The sequence below is a fragment of the Periplaneta americana genome, chromosome 13 (genome assembly GCF_040183065.1).
Source record: "Periplaneta americana isolate PAMFEO1 chromosome 13, P.americana_PAMFEO1_priV1, whole genome shotgun sequence".
Classification (NCBI taxonomy): Eukaryota; Metazoa; Arthropoda; class Insecta; order Blattodea; family Blattidae; genus Periplaneta; species Periplaneta americana.
In genome coordinates this window covers 134,649,192-134,668,780 of record NC_091129.1, presented here as the reverse complement: position 1 = coordinate 134,668,780, position 19,589 = coordinate 134,649,192, and the positions used below count along the sequence as shown (strand labels likewise).

At 35.4% G+C, this 19,589-nt stretch overlaps 1 pseudogene; it reads left to right on the top strand.

The window, feature by feature from the left end:
- LOC138712452 (maltase A1-like) overlaps positions 1–19,589 on the top strand; it is a 46,103-nt pseudogene that overhangs the window by 13,744 nt on the left and 12,770 nt on the right.

The window sequence follows — 19,589 nt, the reverse complement described above, 5'->3', positions numbered from 1 at the left end:
TGTATATACTAGACTGTGGTATCACTATGAGGCCAAGAGATAATGGGATAATGTGGCCAATTCCTTTCCCCCTTATAGCCTGTGAAGAACATTATATAGAAATTTCTTAATTCTGTCATCAACTTCTAAGAAAGTATGTTATATACAAAAGAATTGAATCGTTTCTAAAGTGTTGGTCGATATATTCAGTATTGTATAAATATACTATATCTATTTTCAAGTGTACAGACGATACACAAATTTTAGGAAGAAGAATTTTAACCTGTCTCCTACGACACAGTCCGATTACTGATACATGTGGCAACGTTGCAAATTCTTGTGATGCTACTGAACGGCCCTGAAATACCACGCGGACCCAACAATTTCGACCATTAATTAATTAGCATTGTAGACACATTCCTAGGTGAGCTGAAACAGTAGCCTATAATATGTACTGTGGTGACGATATGATGCTGTTACCGTCCATAATAAAATCATATAGGATTAAAATTTTGTCTCTGGAAAGCCGTCCAGGAGGCGTAAATACAGATTTCATAACGGCCCGACTAAGCACTAAACCTCTGTCCTTCCTTCCACAAAAGAGAATATATTGTGCAATAGTGGCAAAAAAAAAAAAAAAAAAAAAAACCCGGACCGGCCCTTGTAGCTGATTTTAGAGCCTTGTTCACTCCAGAACACGATAGATTGGTAACTAAGACTTTCGTGGTTCGAATCCTGCCTGGGAAGAAAACTTTTTTTGTTCCTTATTCAAATTTATTCCCAATACTTTTCGATTGCTGGTAAAATTCATGTTCTGGGAATAATAAGTTAATTAAGTAGTAAAATATCGCTGCAATCGAAAAGCATTGGGATTACATTTGAATAAGGAACAAAAAAAAAGTTTCCTTCCCAGCCAGGATTCGAACTACGAAAGTCTTAGTTACCAGTCTATCGTGCTTTGAGTGAACAAGGCTCTGAAATCAGCTACAAGGGTCGGTCCGGTTTTTTGCCATTACTGTAGACAACACAGACGTGAACGTTGCTGGATGCGGGATTAAATCGTGTGATTAAAGAATTTCTTTTAATAAATAAACAGGAGGAACAATAAGTATGGAATATTGCAAATAACGTCTTAAATTTTTATTTTACAAAAAAGAAGTTTCGTACAAAAACTGTTGAAGATAAGCCATAAAATATGGTACCAGTGTTCGAAAAATGTTATTCAAGCATACAGACTGTGAGAGTAGATTTTATTTTTTTCTGGCACCCAATATTAAAATGTACATACAGTAACTTCTCTCTCATCGGGACAGTAGGGTAGGTAATTATTAGACTTCGTTGAATTGCCACAAGCAGCATGCTATCAGGTTGCCGACGTACGGTAGTATAGAGGAGGTGAGCGACCGCCCGGTCTCGTAGTATAAGCAGTTCTTGTTAAGAGTTGTGACCGGTCCAAATAGATAGAGCAGCTACAGCTAATGTATACCTATGTAAGCACTTGTTTTTGCATTACTGTGGTTGGAATAGTCAAAGCTTAACATTTGTTCAGTGCAGACAAGAATTATGCAGAACATTACAGTAAAATAATGGAGGTAATTGATGCATTGGATAGCACAGAGAGTTCCGCTGTTGCAGCTGTAAAATCATTGCCTTCTGAATTGGAAGATATTGTGTTCACTGATTATAATTTTAAAATCGTGTCCAAAAGCATCACCCTGTTAGAATCGTCTAAACTACAACTCTCAGAAGCCCTTAATATAGTGGATAAAGTATCACAAACCGTTATCCAAAATAACAATTCACTAATTTCAGAAAAAGTGAAATGTAAGTTGAAAAACATTATTGCTAAAAATTCTGCCTATTCACAATTTCGTATTATAAATGATGTGGTAACAGGTCACGACAAGACGTCTGAAGTTGGTGTACTAAAAAGTAGTGACTTTCTGTTCTTCAAATATGCACGTATTACATCGAGTGATATTGAACGTACATTTCCCAATATAAAAACTGTTTAAGTGACCATCGGAGGAGATTACTTTGCAGTCGCTCAAAATGTACGTAACTCTTCACTGCAATGCACGTATTCAAGAATGATGTCAGTATCTTACATTAAATTTTAAAAGTTAATATATCTCATTATAAAATAATTGTGTATTTACATGTTTAGACATTTCCTACTTCAATGATCATTTATTATATTTCTTGAATGCAGGATACAGTTTTATTGTAACCGCAGTATACTGCTCAGTGTTTACATCAGAGGCATAATTCATTTTTTGTACGCCCCTTTCTCATACAGTCTATACCGCGTGCGATGTAAACATTACGATTCTCGTGGCAATTCCACGAAGTCTAGTAATTATTATTGGCTACTTACAGTACAGTACGTGCCTTCCTCCTCCCCGCCATTTTTTTTCCTCCCCCTATTTGCAACACGTCGTGCTTTCAGTAAATCATAGGTTGTGTGTGGAAGAAGTTCACTATGCTTTCTAAGACATTTACTGATAAACGCTCGAAGTTTAGTTATTTTTTAAAAGACAAATTGGATATTTTGAAGCGGCTGGATGAAGGAGAAACTATTTCTGGTATCCCAACAAGTACAGTTCATGACTGGAAGCGTAATCGGGCTGCATTGGAAGAATATTGTGCATCCAGAGCTCTAATGACAAGCGCCCTAAATTGAAGCGCCTAGTGTTTTCAAATACGATAAGGAACTGTTTCTGTTGTTTCAAGAACAAAGAAGGAAAGGTACTCCAATATCTGGTCCGATTTTGAAAGAGAAAGCGCTTAATATGCTTAAGAAATATGGAGGCGATAATTTCTCTGCTAGTGATGGGTGGTTGTCAATATGGAGGGAAAAGTATGGTGTTCGTCCACTTGCAATTTGTGGAGAGAGGATATCAGCTGATACCGTTGCAGCTGAAGAATATAAAACTACATTCCGAGATTTGGTGAGTAAACTAGAATTATCTCTCCAGCAGATATACAACTGTGACGAAACCGGTTTAAATATCAAATGTTTACCGAAAAGAACTTTAGAATCTACATCATACAAAACTGCGCCTAGTTTCAAAATCCAAAAAGAACGTGTGACTGTATTAGCTTGCTACAATGCATCAGGGGCAAATAAGCTTCCCTTGATGTTAATTGGAATAAATTAAAAAATATACTGATTGTAACTATTGTAATATTGGTGATTTAATTACTGTATTATTCAAATGTTCACAAATATTTTCTTATCATATTTACTCATATCAATTATGCAGACGATGAAGGGATAGTTAACTAATTTCCGTACCGTCTTGCAGTAAGGCGTGGCCTATGAAATCACGTGAATGCCGGACCGAAGCGGACGGACGACATAGCAACGGATCACAGAGAATTTACTGTGTTCTGAATCTCCATTAAATTTTACGTAGGGCCTATTAATGTGTAGAAATGTTACCCATTCACTCGTTTTGTTCCTTTTAACTATTTATTAAACTTGTTTCGTGGACTTCAAATTTGGGACAAATAATAACTATTGTGTAATATCATGTTGAGTGGACCATAAAACTAAACAAAACACTATCACTAACCCAAACTTGACAACAGATGCTCAAAATGGGAACCGTTTACAGCCAAACAATGTCCCATTCTATCACGGAAACAGTTGTCTTTCTCACAGTTACATGACTAATCTGTTCCATCTCATATCTACAATGGACTGTTTTCGTTATAGATAGAATGTACTTCACTCCCACCCCTTCTACTAATGAAGTTCAACCGTCCTCCACACAGATCCAAGACCGCATTTACAGTCATAGTAGCCTTACGGTCATAGTAAACAGTACGTTCCAAAAATATGTTCGCGTTTTCCAGTGACGAAAGAGCTTTCAATATTGAATCATTTTCGCACAGGTACTGTCGTCCATTTGCCTACGTCATATTCCGGTTTCCCCCACCAGCTGTTATTCGCCAGCTAGTGGCTGGGCTGTCTTAGCTCTTTTCTGAGAACATTAATTTCTGTTAGGAATTGGACGTCTACGTAATATTATACAACTGTTTAAAATAACTTAAATAAAAGGGCCTTCTTAAGTAATTAAATGTCACGCGATTTCCTCCCTTTCTACGACGTAACCACTTGGACGGACAGTAGATAGTATGTCTGAGTAATTTTATCTTTTCTGATCGGGCAGAAGTGCAGATTGAATTTACAGTACGTAAGGTACTCTTTTATAGAGTAGGTACAGAATTATTTCAACATGAGTTACTGATACGAAGTACGAACCTGGTAATTGGAATTAGGTACAATAGTCTATAATGCGATAATATGCACATTAGAACTGAAGCCTGTATCGAAATGAACGGCCACCATTTTAAAAAAATGTGTTTAAATAGCCATATTATGATTATTTTTCAATTTAACTTCATTCTCTATAGTGTACGCTAATGTGCTGTAGACAGTATAATATACGCTGCATAATGAATACGTCCACATGGACAGCTCAGTTCGTGAGTAAAAACACTCATTGTTAATACTGTACTGTATTTTGATTAAACAAAAACCTAATGAAAATGATCAAACTCAAAAGCGTGATATTTCCTAGTTTACGTAAATGGATGAATTACTTTTCTTCCCTCCTATACCTAGTAAAGTGATTTGTTTGTATATTACGCCAGTATCATCGAACTCCAGTCGTGGAAGGGGGTAGCGAACTGCGTTGATCCAGAGGTATAAGTAAGTTAATATTAAAAATGTTAGTAAAAATAAAATAATGTCCCTGTACTTTTTGCTGCTTCCTTTAGACTCAAACGCATTCTACTAAATCGACAGTTCATTTGCAAAGTTATTCTTATACAGGGACATCATTTTATTTTTACTAACATTTTTAATATTAACCTGGCTATACCTTTAGAGAACCGGAAAACCCGTTCGCTACCCCCTTCCACAACTGGAGTTCGATGATACTGGCGTAAAACACAAACACATCACTTTACTAGGTATAGGAGGGAAGAAAAGTACTTCATCTATTTACGTAAACTAGGAAATATGGCGATTTTGAGTTCGATAATTTTCATTAGGATTTTTATTTAATCAAAATGCAGTACTGTATTAAGAATGAGTGTTTTTACTCACGAACTGAGCTATCCATGCAAACGTGTTCATTATGTAGTGTATATTATACTATCTACAGCACATTAGCGTACAATATAGAGAATAATGCAGTTCAATTGAAAAATAATCATAAAATGGATATTTAAACACATTTTTGAAGATGGTAGCCATTCATTTCGATAGCCTACAGGCTTCAGTTCTTTTGTGCATATTATCGCACTATAGACTATTGCATCTAATTCCAATTACCAATTTCGTCCTTCGTACTAGTAACTCATGTTGAAATAATTCTGTACCTACTCTATAAAAGAGTACCTTATGTAATGTAAATTCAATCTTCACTTCTGCCCGACCCGCATAGATAAAATTACTCGGACATGCTATCTATTCTCCGTCCAAGTGGTTATGCCGCAGGATCGTAGAAAGGAGGGAAATCACGTGACAGTTAATTACTTAACGAGGCCCTTTTATTTAAGTTATTTTAAACAGTTGTATAATATTACGTAAACGTCCAATTCCTAATAGAAATTAATGTTTTCAGAAAAGAGCTAAGACAGCCCTGCTTTTACAGAGGGCCGTGCAGAAGCAGGTGGGGGAAATCGGGATGTGACGTAGGCAAACGGACAGTACCCGTGCGAAAATATGATTCAATATTAAAAGTTCTTTCGTCAGTGGAAAACGCGAACATATTTCTGGAACGTACTAGGCCTATACTCAGTAACTCAGTACTGCTTACTATCTGCGGTCTTGGTTCTGTGTGGAGTTGGAACTTCCTTAGTAGAAGGGGTGGGAGTGAAGTACATTCAAAAACTCAGGTACAATAAAAATTGAATTAAAAATAAAATGATGTCCCTGTATTAGGCCTACTTACAAACAAGAATAATTCTGCCGCCGCGCCGTCCAGAATTTTTCTGTTGCGACTACAGGATATTCATTAATCCATCCCTGAGAAGTATACAGTTTTATACAGTCACCAAGCCTGAGTTGTGAGGTTGCTAGGAACAATAGACTGTGCAGTTACTATTTCGCATTGTCTGTAATGAGGCGATATTAGCAATCCTAGTGGTTAGCAACTATCTAAGGATGCATATTTACTACGTATTGAGCTTCGTGACTGTATATACGAGACTGTGATCATACTGCGCTGATCATGGTTTGCTTTGTAATTTTCAACGTTGTTGCAGCGAAGCATGCTGGGAGAAGGTTCCGCTTGGTCTTGGCGGGATGAGAGGAAACAGTACTACTTACACCAATTCCAACCCAAACAGCCTGACCTCAACTACCGCAACGCTGCTGTTGTCGAGGAGATGAAAGTAATTACCTTAATTCAGCTATAAAAACAGTTCAATTCCTCACAGAAATAAAATAAAATAATATACATTTCCTAAATGCGACTTTGAAATGCTTTGTAAGTCTATAAACATCAGTGAACGCATTATTTCTCTCACAGATTTTAACACAGAACATGTCTATGTAAAATATACCTCGTAAGGATCGCTGGCTAAAGGCTTTCTATAGATAATACTGCAGTATAAGATTATAAATAAAATTTGGCCAATACAAAGGAATATTCAGAAGAGATGTACCTTGGATGGTTTCCATGCCTAGTGAAATGTGTACGTACAAGTACGAAGGCGACACATACTTTCTCATACTTTTCATAAGTATCATAATAACCCATTTTATTTATGATCATTGAATGATATCACCAATTTTATTGTAATTTGTTTTCTTAAGCTAGTACTCGAAAGATGAACCAGAGTAAAATAATTACTTAACATGCATTCAAATAAAAAAAAATGAACTTTTGTTTTTTGAATTGCATACAAAAACATTATCTATAACCCAAAAATTAATACATTTGAATTCATTTACAAGTTGTAGGGTTTAATTTAGAGACTTACATATAATAGAAATATGTATACAGGGTGGATGGTAACCTCTGCACCAAAATGAAATTGGTAGTAGAAGGGGCGATTTCTCAGGGCATGCTATGCTTGCTGCGCAAGCCCAATATTTTCGTAGGATGTGTATTTCTCAAAATGGCGTTACGTACATTAAAATTTATTTCGATTTTTGGAATACTGTATAGGCGTAATACCATTCGCAGGTTGCACATCGCAAGTATCGCAACGCTTGCTCGTTTCTTGGAGCTACAGGAAAGACGTAGAAATAGCGAGAAAATGATGTGCGCAAGTGTCTTCCTCCTTGGTCCGTCCTAGGCGCACATGCTTCTGTTATGTGTTGTTTGAAGCTCTGGTCCGAGAGCTACACCAACGACTATTTAACGTTACACAGAGCAGTATTGACAGCGGGAATGTGCTGTGATTTGCGAATGCAATGTAATTGTATGAGCGGAATGCATAATATGTTAGCTGCTGCATGTATTATTAATTCTTAAACATTAATTTGAAGTATTGCAATGAGTTCGGAATTGTGTGTTATTGAAACCTTATTATTAAATCCATTTTCCCGAAGGACTATTCAAGAGAAGACAGACATTGTAGAGAATATGTGCGCTCGTCCAGTGCAGCTCAATACAACAATATGCATTGGTTGGCAGGGTCGAAAAAACTAAATAAACTGTTTTGTTGGCCATGTTTGTTGTATTATATCGAACTTCTACATCTGATAAGCGAATATGATCCATGACTCATAATGATTTCATAATTAATTTATGTGGGTCTGATTATTTTTATTAATTATGAATTATTATATCCTCCCATCTTCCTCTATGAATAAAAGAGCAAGCCTAACTTTCGTGACTAGCATTCGCCCCTGGTAGTAGATCAAGATGAGAGGTTTGAAAAATTTTTCTTTAACATTCACCGTTTTAGAGAAAATCATTATGTTCCCATGAAGCATTTCGCAACATCACGGCTATTGTAATATTACTCTAGCAAGCCCGGCCTGCACTCCTTACCTTCCCCTCTCCCTCTACTGTACTCAATCGATGACACGCGACAGTACGCTGCGTTGAAAGATTTATTTTAACGATTTTTGCTGTTATTCAATGTAAATTAATGGCTAAACAGTTTAATTTGCAAAAAAAAAGATTCAAGACATTGACTGCTCAGATTATTTTTTACCTGCTTGTATAGCAATCACCATTTCTCTAGGGCCGTTACCGCTATAGATCGCTGTCAACATTGGGCAAAGACTATTTTTTTTCTGCTTAACGGTGCTTGATCGAAGGAAATGTCTAATAAAAGTTTTGTTATATTTAACATGTAGAATCACCTCTTAAATTTTCTTGCAACGGTTTCCTTCCATTCTGTATATGAAAGCAGTTTTTAAAGTTGCTAAGAATATGGAAACCGATGCACCAAAATTTAAGAGGTGATTCTGCATATTAAATACAACAAAACTTTTATTACAGTTTCGGTTATACATTTTGTGGAATTTATGACATATTTTAACGGCTGCTTCTTTCATTAAAAATGAAATCGAGGACGTGCATATGAAAAATCTCATTCAAGAAATCGATATCAACTTGGAAATACTGATAACTAGGGGACGGATGTTGATGACCTAAAAATCTACTTAAAATGATCATTAAAATGCCCTTAAACTAATGGAAAAATGACAAAATTAAAAGAAAATTACATTTAAATATTATTTACCGTGCTTGCACTGCAACTACTTAAAAATTAGTCACCTTGTTTCAATGACAATCTCGGAGAGAGGAGGCAACTTCCTGGAATTTAGCTAAGATGAAGGAAACGAACATACAACAAAATGAAGGTTTTAAGGAAGAACTATAGATTTTAATGAGGGTTTACAATGTGTTTTAATCAGGGGTGGTCGGTCAAAGCCCTCACTTAAACTAAGCTGTTGTCAAGCATTTTATATTACTTCCGTTGTGCGAAGTGAAGTCTTCAGTGGAATGAGGGATGGACTTTAGAGTCTGTTCCAAACTATAAAACTCAAACTTCACTGTTATTCACTTATTCAGTAGGTAATTACTATTGACCTATTTGCTTAGAAAATGATTTAACAGATGTATCGGTAAAGAAGAAAGTAAAATGCATTCCAAATTATCTAAAAGTTCTTCAAAGTATTAAAAATGACTAAAAATGCCGAAAAAAATATAAAAATAACCTATTAGTTCAAAAACGTCAAAAATGCAAAAAAATGCAATATAAGAAATTAATTTTTTACGTTGATATTAACATAGAAAGGATTTCTATATTAATAGGCATCGTCCTAATGTGAAAAATAAGAAGATGACTTTTCATCAACATCCGCCCCCTACTGATAACTCAGAAAAAGCTTCACGAGGTAAGCTTACACTGCATTCCATTTATTCTCTATCCACACTGCGTGAACACTGCTCTAGAGGTTGAAATTACATCAACATATTGTGTCACACATGACTAGTAACACTTTGCACTCAGTGGAAGTAGAGAAAATAATGTAGGGCTCTGAGTTCTGCAGTCACAACTGGCCTACGTCTATGTTCATGGAAATTCAGCTCTCCTTGGCAACGGTTTTGTTGTTAATTGTTTTGTATCTTTCTGACGAGAAATAAAACTGTTCTTGAGTTTCATTTACTCAGTATATTGTATTCTAGTTACAATATTGCATTTTCCACTACTGCAAACCACAGATCTGGATCGTCCTTGTAGAATGGAGGAGGCTTCTCAATACGTTGTGCACACACAACGACTCTGTCACCACTACTAGTTGGTAAAGAACTTTTCTCTGTATCTTGGTGGGTGTTCGCTGTTTCCATCACGTCGGGGTCACCAATATCGTAACTAGAATACAATATACTGAGTAAATGAAACTCAAGAACAGTTTTGAATAATTTCAAGGGAAAAATTGTTCCGGGGCCGGGTATCGATCCCGGGACCAGCGCTCTGCCAACTGAGCTACCCTGGAACTTCACCCGACATCGTCTCAACTTTTTCCTTTATATCCACACAACTCGCGTGGGCTGACGAAGTGCCAGAGACCCACATCGAGTGCACACAAACTGTGTGACTTGGAATTGTGGTTATCTGTTAACGTACACAGTGACGTTTTTTTATGCAAATCTATACTGTTTTCGCTGTAAGAAAAATCATAATGTAAACACAAGCACGTTGCTGTCATAACCGTGATTGGCTCCCAGACAAAACACTCACATGACGCAGGAGAATATAGTTCGTATTTGGAAATCATAATCTTGTATTACTTGAAAATAAAAAAATTGAATTCTAGTTGTTAAATACAATGAAACATAACTTCACTCATATGTAAAACGCTATGTAAAAGAAAAGCTACTTTTATATTTTTTTATGTACTATGAACGCGGATGAATACCAACAGTAATACTGAGGTAGTATGTTCTTGTAACAAGCTGGCGTTACTTGAGCTCGTAGTTGTTCACGTAATCACGTGGTACTGAAGTATGGCTTCTGCATCCTCGGTGTGTGTGGTTATTAAACATAAGAGTGGAAACCCTTTCAAAAGCGGAGAAAAACAAATAGTCTTAAATGTATATAATAAGTTAAATGAGTTTTAATTATAATAATTATAAAGTATATGTTTCCTAAGCAAATGAATGCATAGTAGTGAGGTTAGGCCTACTTGACGAGTAACGGGAAATGTTTAACATGAAACAGAATGTACAACAGTAGGCGGGAACACGTACTGAGAATCTATGGCGCCAAACAGCGGCCAATGAAGCTTCACTTCAGTCACGTGCTATTGTTTACATTAGGATTTTTCTTACAGCGAAAAGATTATAGTCTTTCAGGTAAGGCTCCCTATAAAGCAGATTTGAATAATTTCAAGGGAAAAATTGTTCCGCGGCCCCGGAACAATTTTTCCCTTGAAATTATTCAAATCTGCTTTACAGGGAGCCTTACCTGAAAGACTAGATTTGCAAGAACAGGTTTATTCATGCTTTACAGGGAGCCTTACCTGAAAAATTGTTCCACGGCCCCGGAACAATTTTTCCCTTGAAATTATTCAAATCTGCTTTACAGGGAGCCTTACCTGAAAGACTAGATTTGCAAGAGCAGGTTTATTTCTGCTTTACAGGGAGCCTTACCTGAAAAATTGTTCCACGGCCCCGGAACAATTTTTCCCTTGAAATTATTCAAATCTGCTTTACAGGGAGCCTTACCTGAAAGACTAGATTTGCAAGAACAGGTTTATTTCTGCTTTACAGGGAGCCTTACCTGAAAAATTGTTCCGCGGCCCAGGAACAATTTTTCCCTTGAAACTATTCAAATCTGCTTTACAGGGAGCCTTACCTGAAAGACTAGATTTGCAAGAACAGGTTTATTTCTGCTTTACAGGGAGCCTTACCTGAAAAATTGTTCCGCGGCCCCGGAACAATTTTTCCCTTGAAACTATTCAAATCTGCTTTACAGGGAGCCTTACCTGAAAGACTAGATTTGCAAGAACAGGTTTATTTCTGCTTTACAGGGAGCCTTACCTGAAAAATTGTTCCACGGCCCCGGAACAATTTTTCCCATGAAATTATTCAAATCTGTTTTACAGGGAGCCTTACCTGAAAGACTAGATTTGCAAGAACAGGTTTATTTCTGCTTTACAGGGAGCCTTACCTGAAAAATTGTTCCACGGCCCCGGAACAATTTTTCCCTTGAAATTATTCAAATCTGCTTTACAGGGAGCCTTACCTGAAAGACTAGATTTGCAAGAACAGGTTTATTTCTGCTTTACAGGGAGCCTTACCTGAAAAATTGTTCCACGGCCCCGGAACAATTTTTCCCTTGAAATTATTCAAATCTGCTTTACAGGGAGCCTTACCTGAAAGACTAGATTTGCAAGAACAGGTTTATTTCTGCTTTACAGGGAGCCTTACCTGAAAAATTGTTCCACGGCCCCGGAACAATTTTTCCCTCGAAATTATTCAAATCTGCTTTACAGGGAGCCTTACCTGAAAGACTAAATTTGCAAGAGCAGGTTTATTTCTGCTTTACAGGGAGCCTTACCTGAAAAATTGTTCCACGGCCCCGGAACAATCTTTCCCTTGAAATTATTCAAATCTGCTTTACAGGGAGCCTTACCTGAAAGACTAGATTTGCAAGAACAGGTTTATATCTGCTTTACAGGGAGCCTTACCTGAAAAATTGTTCCGCGGCCCCGGAACAATTTTTCCCTTGAAATTATTCAAATCTGCTTTACAGGGAGCCTTACCTGAAAGACTAGATTTGCAAGAACAGGTTTATTTCTCGTCAGAAAGATACAAAACAATTAACAACAAAACCGTTGCCAAGGAGAGCTGAATTTCCATAGCCCACTCCGTTGTATCATGAACATAGAAGTAGGCCAGTTGTGACTGCAGAACTCAGAGCCCTACAATAATAATCTAGCGTAGTAAATTTATACTGTATCTTGGTTCCTTGAACAGAATGTCCTTCGATTCTGGCTGGATCGCGGTGTGGACGGCTTCCGTGTTGACTCAGTTCAGTTCCTCTTCGAGGGTCCTGTAAATGTGTCCGATGGGGAAAAGCAGGCGCAACAGGTCCTGTCGAAGACTGTCGACATGGTGGCACAGTGGCGCAAGGTATTGGACCACAAGAGCGCCGAAAGTGAAAATAACAAGTTAGTATAGGTGACAAAGTGTCATTAGCAGTTAATATAATGTACTGTATTTGCATTGATATGCTGCAATAGAATGTCTCTATGATATTATATGCACACGTATGGATATGGAGATGACATAGTGCTATTTGCCTGAAACATGATAGTTTATATGGTGTATAGGTGGGAACCCCTCCACTTATACCCCTTCAGGCCGGAAACCTGTTGGGCAGTAATTTCATAACTGCTTTCAAATCTCACAATAAGACTAAAATTATGGCCTTCTGCGGAAAGTACCCTGTGCCTAGCAATATATGTTTAGATTAAAAAATATTAGGAAGGATAAATTATTTTACATATCTCGGATACACATTATCTTTTTTCGATGAAGTAGACATTTCACAGAAAATTTCTAAATACAGCAAAACAATGGGAATAATTAACACCATTATGAAACCTTCCCTAGTACAAAGGCATACTCGAATTCGCCTTTACAAGACCTTGGCGAGACCTGTACTTTGTTACGGCAGTGAGGCATGGACATTGAGGAAGAAAGACGAAATCAGAATAACGGCCAATGAAATGAAATTTATGAGATACACAGCGGGATATACGAAATGGGATCACAAACGCAATGAAGATATAATGGAAGAATTACAACTAGAACTTGTAATTAATCACGTAAAACATTATCAGAACAACTGGCTAAATCATCTGCATCGCATGCATAGAGATAGAATCCCAAAAGTCATGCTCCACTATCGTCCAAACGGGAAGAGATCTCTCGGTCGTTCCAAAGAAGCGCTGGATTGAAAATTCAACTGTGAGATCGTAACAGGCCATTTGGCCTAATACTTGCAGGGAAGAAGAAAAAGAAGAAGATAGTTTATCTACATATAAAAACCTATAAATTTAACAACTTCCGTCCTGTGGAGTAACGGTTAGCGCGTCTAGCCGCGAAACCAGGTGGCCCGGGTTCGATTCCCGGTCGGGGCAAGTTACCTGGTTGAGGTTTTTTCCGGGGTTTTCCCTCAATCCAATATGAGCAAATGCTGGGTAACTTTCGGTGCTGGACCCCGGACTCATTTCACCGGCATTATCACCTTCATCTCATTCAGACGCTAAATAACCTAAGATGTTGATAAGGCGTCGTAAAATAACACACTAAAAAAACAACTTCCGTTTGTCAGAAATCAATAATAATAATAATAATAATAATAATAATAATAATAATAATAATAATCATTATCCTCATCTTGTTCCGACAGTCACAGCCCTAACTTCTTCAGATCTTCTTGGGTTTCTCCTTTTTTCCTTGCATATCATCGCTAAATAAGGTAGTATTTTGGCTACCTACAGTCGAACAGGACATCAAGAAAATTCATCAAAATTGCACGAAGTAGCACCACTAGAAAGCAGTAGTAATTTGATTCATTGCACCACTAAATGGCAATAGCAGTTTAATTGGTCCCACTTATTTATTACTCTTCCACAACTAGAATCCCGTAGTAGTTTAATTCTTTTCTCGCTCATTTTTTTTTTTTTTCCTATTGTTTCATCATTTCACTATTTCCACTCTTGCGATTACTTTTTCATATGAAACTAGACGAATTTTGTAATGTCTTGGTTGCCTCTCTCAAGATCAAAGATTGCAAGACACTAGTGGTTACCACTAAAATATTGTAATTAAGATCTTTATAACAGCATTCATTTCTTGGCTATATTGATTATTCGTGTCTGTTATTCCTTCTTGTTGTTCTTATTGTTCCATATTATAATAGTTTAGTTACAATCACTGAATTATTTCTGTTCTTCTTTTCATTGTATATAGTTCACGTTACAACAGCTTATGACATCGTGTGTTCCGTCCTTATATTTCTCACCTACCTGACGGTCGTCGATCAGTCAGCTAGCTGTTTGTAACGATCCCCACAGTAGACTTTCACCTGACGTGAAGAGAGATCCACCCTTCCAAACACTGTGCTACAATTTTGAAAATTAGCAATGGAAAAAGTCCAAAGAGCTCAACCATTGCACAGTTCACCGTTGCTCTCCCCCTTCATTCAGAGCAGACTTTGTTTTGATGAATACTGCCACCTCTCGAAATAATGAATGCCTTCTTCTTCTTCTTCTTCTTCTTCTTCTTCTTCTTCTTCTTCTTGTTCTTCTTATACTTATTATTCTTCTAATTCTCATTTTTATTCTTCTAATTCTTTTTCTTATTCTTCTTCTTATTATTATTATTCTTTTTCTTACTCCTATTATTATTATTATTATTATTATTATTATTATTATTATTATTATTATTCTTTTCTTATTATTCTTCTTCTTATACTTTTTATTCTTTTTCTAATTCTTCTTATTCTTTTTCTTCTTATTATTCTTATCCTTCTTCTTATACTTCTTATCATTCTTCTAATTCTTATTTTTATTCTTCTAATTCTTCTTCTTATTCTTCTTTTTATTCTTATTATTCTTCTTTTCTTCTTATTCGTATTCTTCTTCTTATACTTCTTATTCTTATTCTTGTTCTTATTCCTCTTATTATTCTTATTCTTCTTATACTTCTTATTATTCTTCTAATTCTTATCTTTATTCTTCTAATTCTTTTTCTTATTCTTATTCTTCTTATTATTCTTTTTCTTATTCTTCTTATTCTTATTCTTTTTCTTATTCTTCTTCTTATTATTATTCTTATTCTTTTTCTTATTCTTCTTCCTCTTCTTCTTAATCTTATTATTCATATTCTTTTTCTTATTCTTCTTATTCTTCTTCATATTCTTTTTCTTCTTCTTCTTATTCTTGTTCTTCTAATTCTTCTTATTCTTTTTCTTATTCTTCTTCTTATTCTTATTATTCTTTTTCTTATTCTTCTTATTCTTATTCTTTTTCTTATTCTTCTTCTTCTTCTTCTTAATCTTATTATTCTTATTCTTTTTCTTATTCTTCTTCTTCTTATTCTTTTTCTTATTCTTCTTCTTATTCTTATTATTCTTCTTATTCTTTTTCTTATTCTTCTTCTTATTCTTATTATTCTTCTTATTCTTTTTCTTATTCTTCTTCTTATTATTCTTCTTATTCTTCTTCATATTCTTTTTCTTCTTCTTCTTATTCTTGTTCTTCTAATTCTTCTTATTCTTTTTCTTATTCTTCTTCTTATTCTTATTATTCTTTTTCTTATTCTTCTTATTCTTATTCTTTTTCTTATTCTTCTTCTTATTATTATTCTTATTCTTTTTCTTATTCTTCTTCTTCTTCTTCTTCTTAATCTTATTATTCTTATTCTTTTTCTTATTCTTCTTCTTCTTATTCTTTTTCTTATTCTTCTTCTTATTCTTATTATTCTTCTTATTCTTTTTCTTATTCTTCTTCTTATTATTATTCTTATTCTTTTTCTTGTTCTTCTTCTTCTTATTCTTGTTCTTCTAATTCTTCTTATTCTTTTTCTTATTCTTCTTCTTATTCTTATTATTCTTCTTATTCTTTTTCTTATTCTTCTTCTTATTATTATTCTTATTCTTTTTCTTGTTCTTCTTCTTCTTGTTCTTCTAATTCTTCTTATTCTTTTTCTTATTCTTCTTTTTATTCTTATTATTCTTCTTATTCTTTTTCTTATTCTTCTCATTATTATTATTATTATTATTCTTATTATTATTATTCTTATTCTTTTTCTTCTTCTTATTCTTATTCTTCTTCTTATTCTTATTATTCTTTTTCTTATTCCTCTTCTTCTTCTTATTCTTATTATTCTTCTTATTCTTATTCTTCTTATTATTCTTATTCTTCTTCTTCTTCTTCTTATTCTTCTTCTTATTCTTATTATTCTTATTCTTCTTATTATTCTTATTCTTCTTCTTATTCTTATTCTTCTTTTTATTCTTATTCTTCTTCTTCTTATTATTATTATTATTCTCATTATTCTTATTCTTATTCTTCTTATTATTATTCTTATTCTTCTTCTTATTTTATTCTTCTTCTTCTTCTTCTTCTTATTATTATTATTATTATTCTTATTATTCTTATTCTTCTTCTTATTCTTATTCTTCTTTTTATTCTTATTCTTCTTCTTCTTATTATTATTATTATTCTCATTATTCTTATTCTTATTCTTCTTATTATTATTCTTATTCTTCTTCTTATTTTATTCTTCTTCTTCTTCTTATTATTATTATTATTATTATTATTATTATTATTATTATTCTTATTATTCTTATTCTTCTTATTATTCTTATTCTTCTTATTATTATTCTTATTCTTCTTATTCTTCTTATTATTATTAATATTATTCTTATTCTTATTCTTCTTCTTCTTCTTCTTCTTATTATTATTATTATTCTTATTATTCTTCTTCTTATTCTTATTCTTATTCTTCTTCTTATTATTCTTCGACCTACATTTACTTTGAAGGAACGTTAATTAAAGAAGTATACACATAATTTTACAGAGTCCTTCTGGTTGAAGTGCACGGAGAGTCTGACAACGTTACCGCCTTCTATGGCAACTCGACGGTGCCAGTAGCCCACTTGCATTTAAATTTCCGGTTGTTTCACCTTCACGGAGGACCGACTGCAAGAGATGTCAGTAATACAATTAATAACTACATGGACCTCATGATCGGCGAGCGCTGGCCCAATTGGGTGGTAAGTATAAATGGTTAATCTAATCTCGGTATAGCTCCCTGTGAAGGTTGTCAGCCCACTTCGTCTCTGTGGATATAAAGGGAGAAATTGAGTCGGGGTCTGGTAGAGTCCCTGGGTAGCTCAATTGGTAGAGCCTTGGTGCGTTTTCCCAAAGGTCCCGGGTTCGATGCACGGCTCCGGAACAAGTGAAGTTCGAAGACGGTTTCAAGAAAGATTCCCGAGTGTAGACGCTCCAGATCGTAAAAGTCCATAATCTTTATTATACAGTACATTTCAAGAAACTGGAAGTGTTCAGCCTAAAAATAGCGTAGGGTTCTAATCGAAGAAAGATTACAGGACATTCGTTATCGATTAGAAAATTCTCCTAGAAAATCTCTTCGTCGTCTTGCATAACAAGTGGGATTTTCATATAGAACTGTGCAAAAGGCTACTAAATTATTGCACTTCAAGCCGTATAAATTAACTATGACACATGTTCTTCAGCCAGGTGACCCCATACGTAGGCGCACATTTTGTGACTGAATTCTGGAAAATATGGTGAATGATTTCCTAAACAGATGCGAAAAATGTGTGGAGAATGAAGGCGGCCAGTTTCAACACATCGTTTAATAATTTGGTAAATAATGAGCCTCTTAAATTTATTTGTGTATTGTTGTATGATTAGATTGTTTTGTTTTACCCTCCCCCTAATCATCGATGCCCGGACAACTGGATAACCGGCTAACGAGGGCGCGCTCGCATATAGGCAAAACACTCCGGCGGAAAGCAAAACTGATCGCACTGTAGATAGTTTAATTTTCTTTATGATTGTGCTTTTATTTTTTGTAATTTTATTTACAATAATGATTTGTTATACTTTCTGTAGCTTAAGAACGTTTTATTTTTATTAATTGATTAATATCTCAATGCAAGAAAATCACAAGCAATCCTAGTGGGACATAAACGTCTATTATGCAATATTACTCCTGCTCTTCCAGTCAAGTTAAACGACACAATCCCTTTTGCTTCCTGTGTTAAAAACCTTGGAGTTTACTTTGATACGCATTTAAACTGGAATAACCAAGTAACCCATATTACCAAAAAAGTGCTTTCCATAACCACATTCCTTAAACAGCATTCGAAAATTCCTTCCGCTATCACTCAAGAAAATACTAGTGGAAACACTAGTAATGCCCCACTTCGATTATTGAGATTTTCTACTGACTGACCTCAATGTCAACCAGTCGCAAAAATTACAACGTGTTCATAATTCTTGTGTTCGCTTCGTCTGCGATGTCCGTCGCCCTGACCACATTACCCCATCCTTACAAACTCTTAACTGGCTACGGCTTAACGAACGTAGAAATTTTCATTCTCTTGTTCTCCTTTTCCAAGTCTTTCGCACTTCTACACCTACCTACCTTGTCTCCCGTTTCAGTTACCTGTCATCATATCATAATCTCTTCACTCGCAAGCAAAATAGCCGCATACTAGCCATACCAACACATAAGACATCATCGTATTCATCATCATACACAATCTCGCTCTCGCGCTTGTGCAATACCCTACCCAGTGACATCAGAGACTGTCGGAATTTAGTAGCGTTCAAAAGCAAGATTATTAAATATTTTCTTACTGCGTAGAGTAGGTTTAATTTTTACTTAATCAATAAAGGAAATGCTTCTCTCTTCTTAACTTTTACAATAAACTGTCTAGCTTTTATTAATCAGTTAATCTTTTAGTACTTACTTACTTACATATGGCTTTTAAGGAACCCGAAGGTTCATTGCCGCCTTCACATAAGCCCGCCATCGGTCCCTATCCTGTGCAAGATTAATCCAGTCTTTATCATCATATCCCACCGCCCTCAAATCCATTTTAATATTATCCTCCCATCTACGTCTCGGCCTCCCTAAAGGTCTTTTTCCCTCCGGTCTCCCAACTAACACTCTATATGCATTTCTGGATTCGCCCATACGTGCTACATGCCCTGCCCATCTCAAACGTCTGGATTTTATGTTCCTAATTATGTCAGGTGAAGAATACAATGCGTGCAGTTCTGCATTGTGTAACTTTTTCCATTCTCCTGTAACTTCATCCCGCTTAGCCCCAAATATTTTCCTAAGCACCTTATTCTCAAACACCCTTAACCTATGTTCCTCTCTCAGAGTGAGAGTCCAAGTTTCACAACCATACAGAAGAACCGGTAATATAACTGTTTTATAAATTCTAACTTTCAGATTTTTGGACAGCAGACTGGATGATAAGAGCTTCTCAACCGAATAATAACACGCATTTCCCATATTTATTCTGAGTTTAATTTCCTCCCGAGTGTCATTTATATTTGTTAC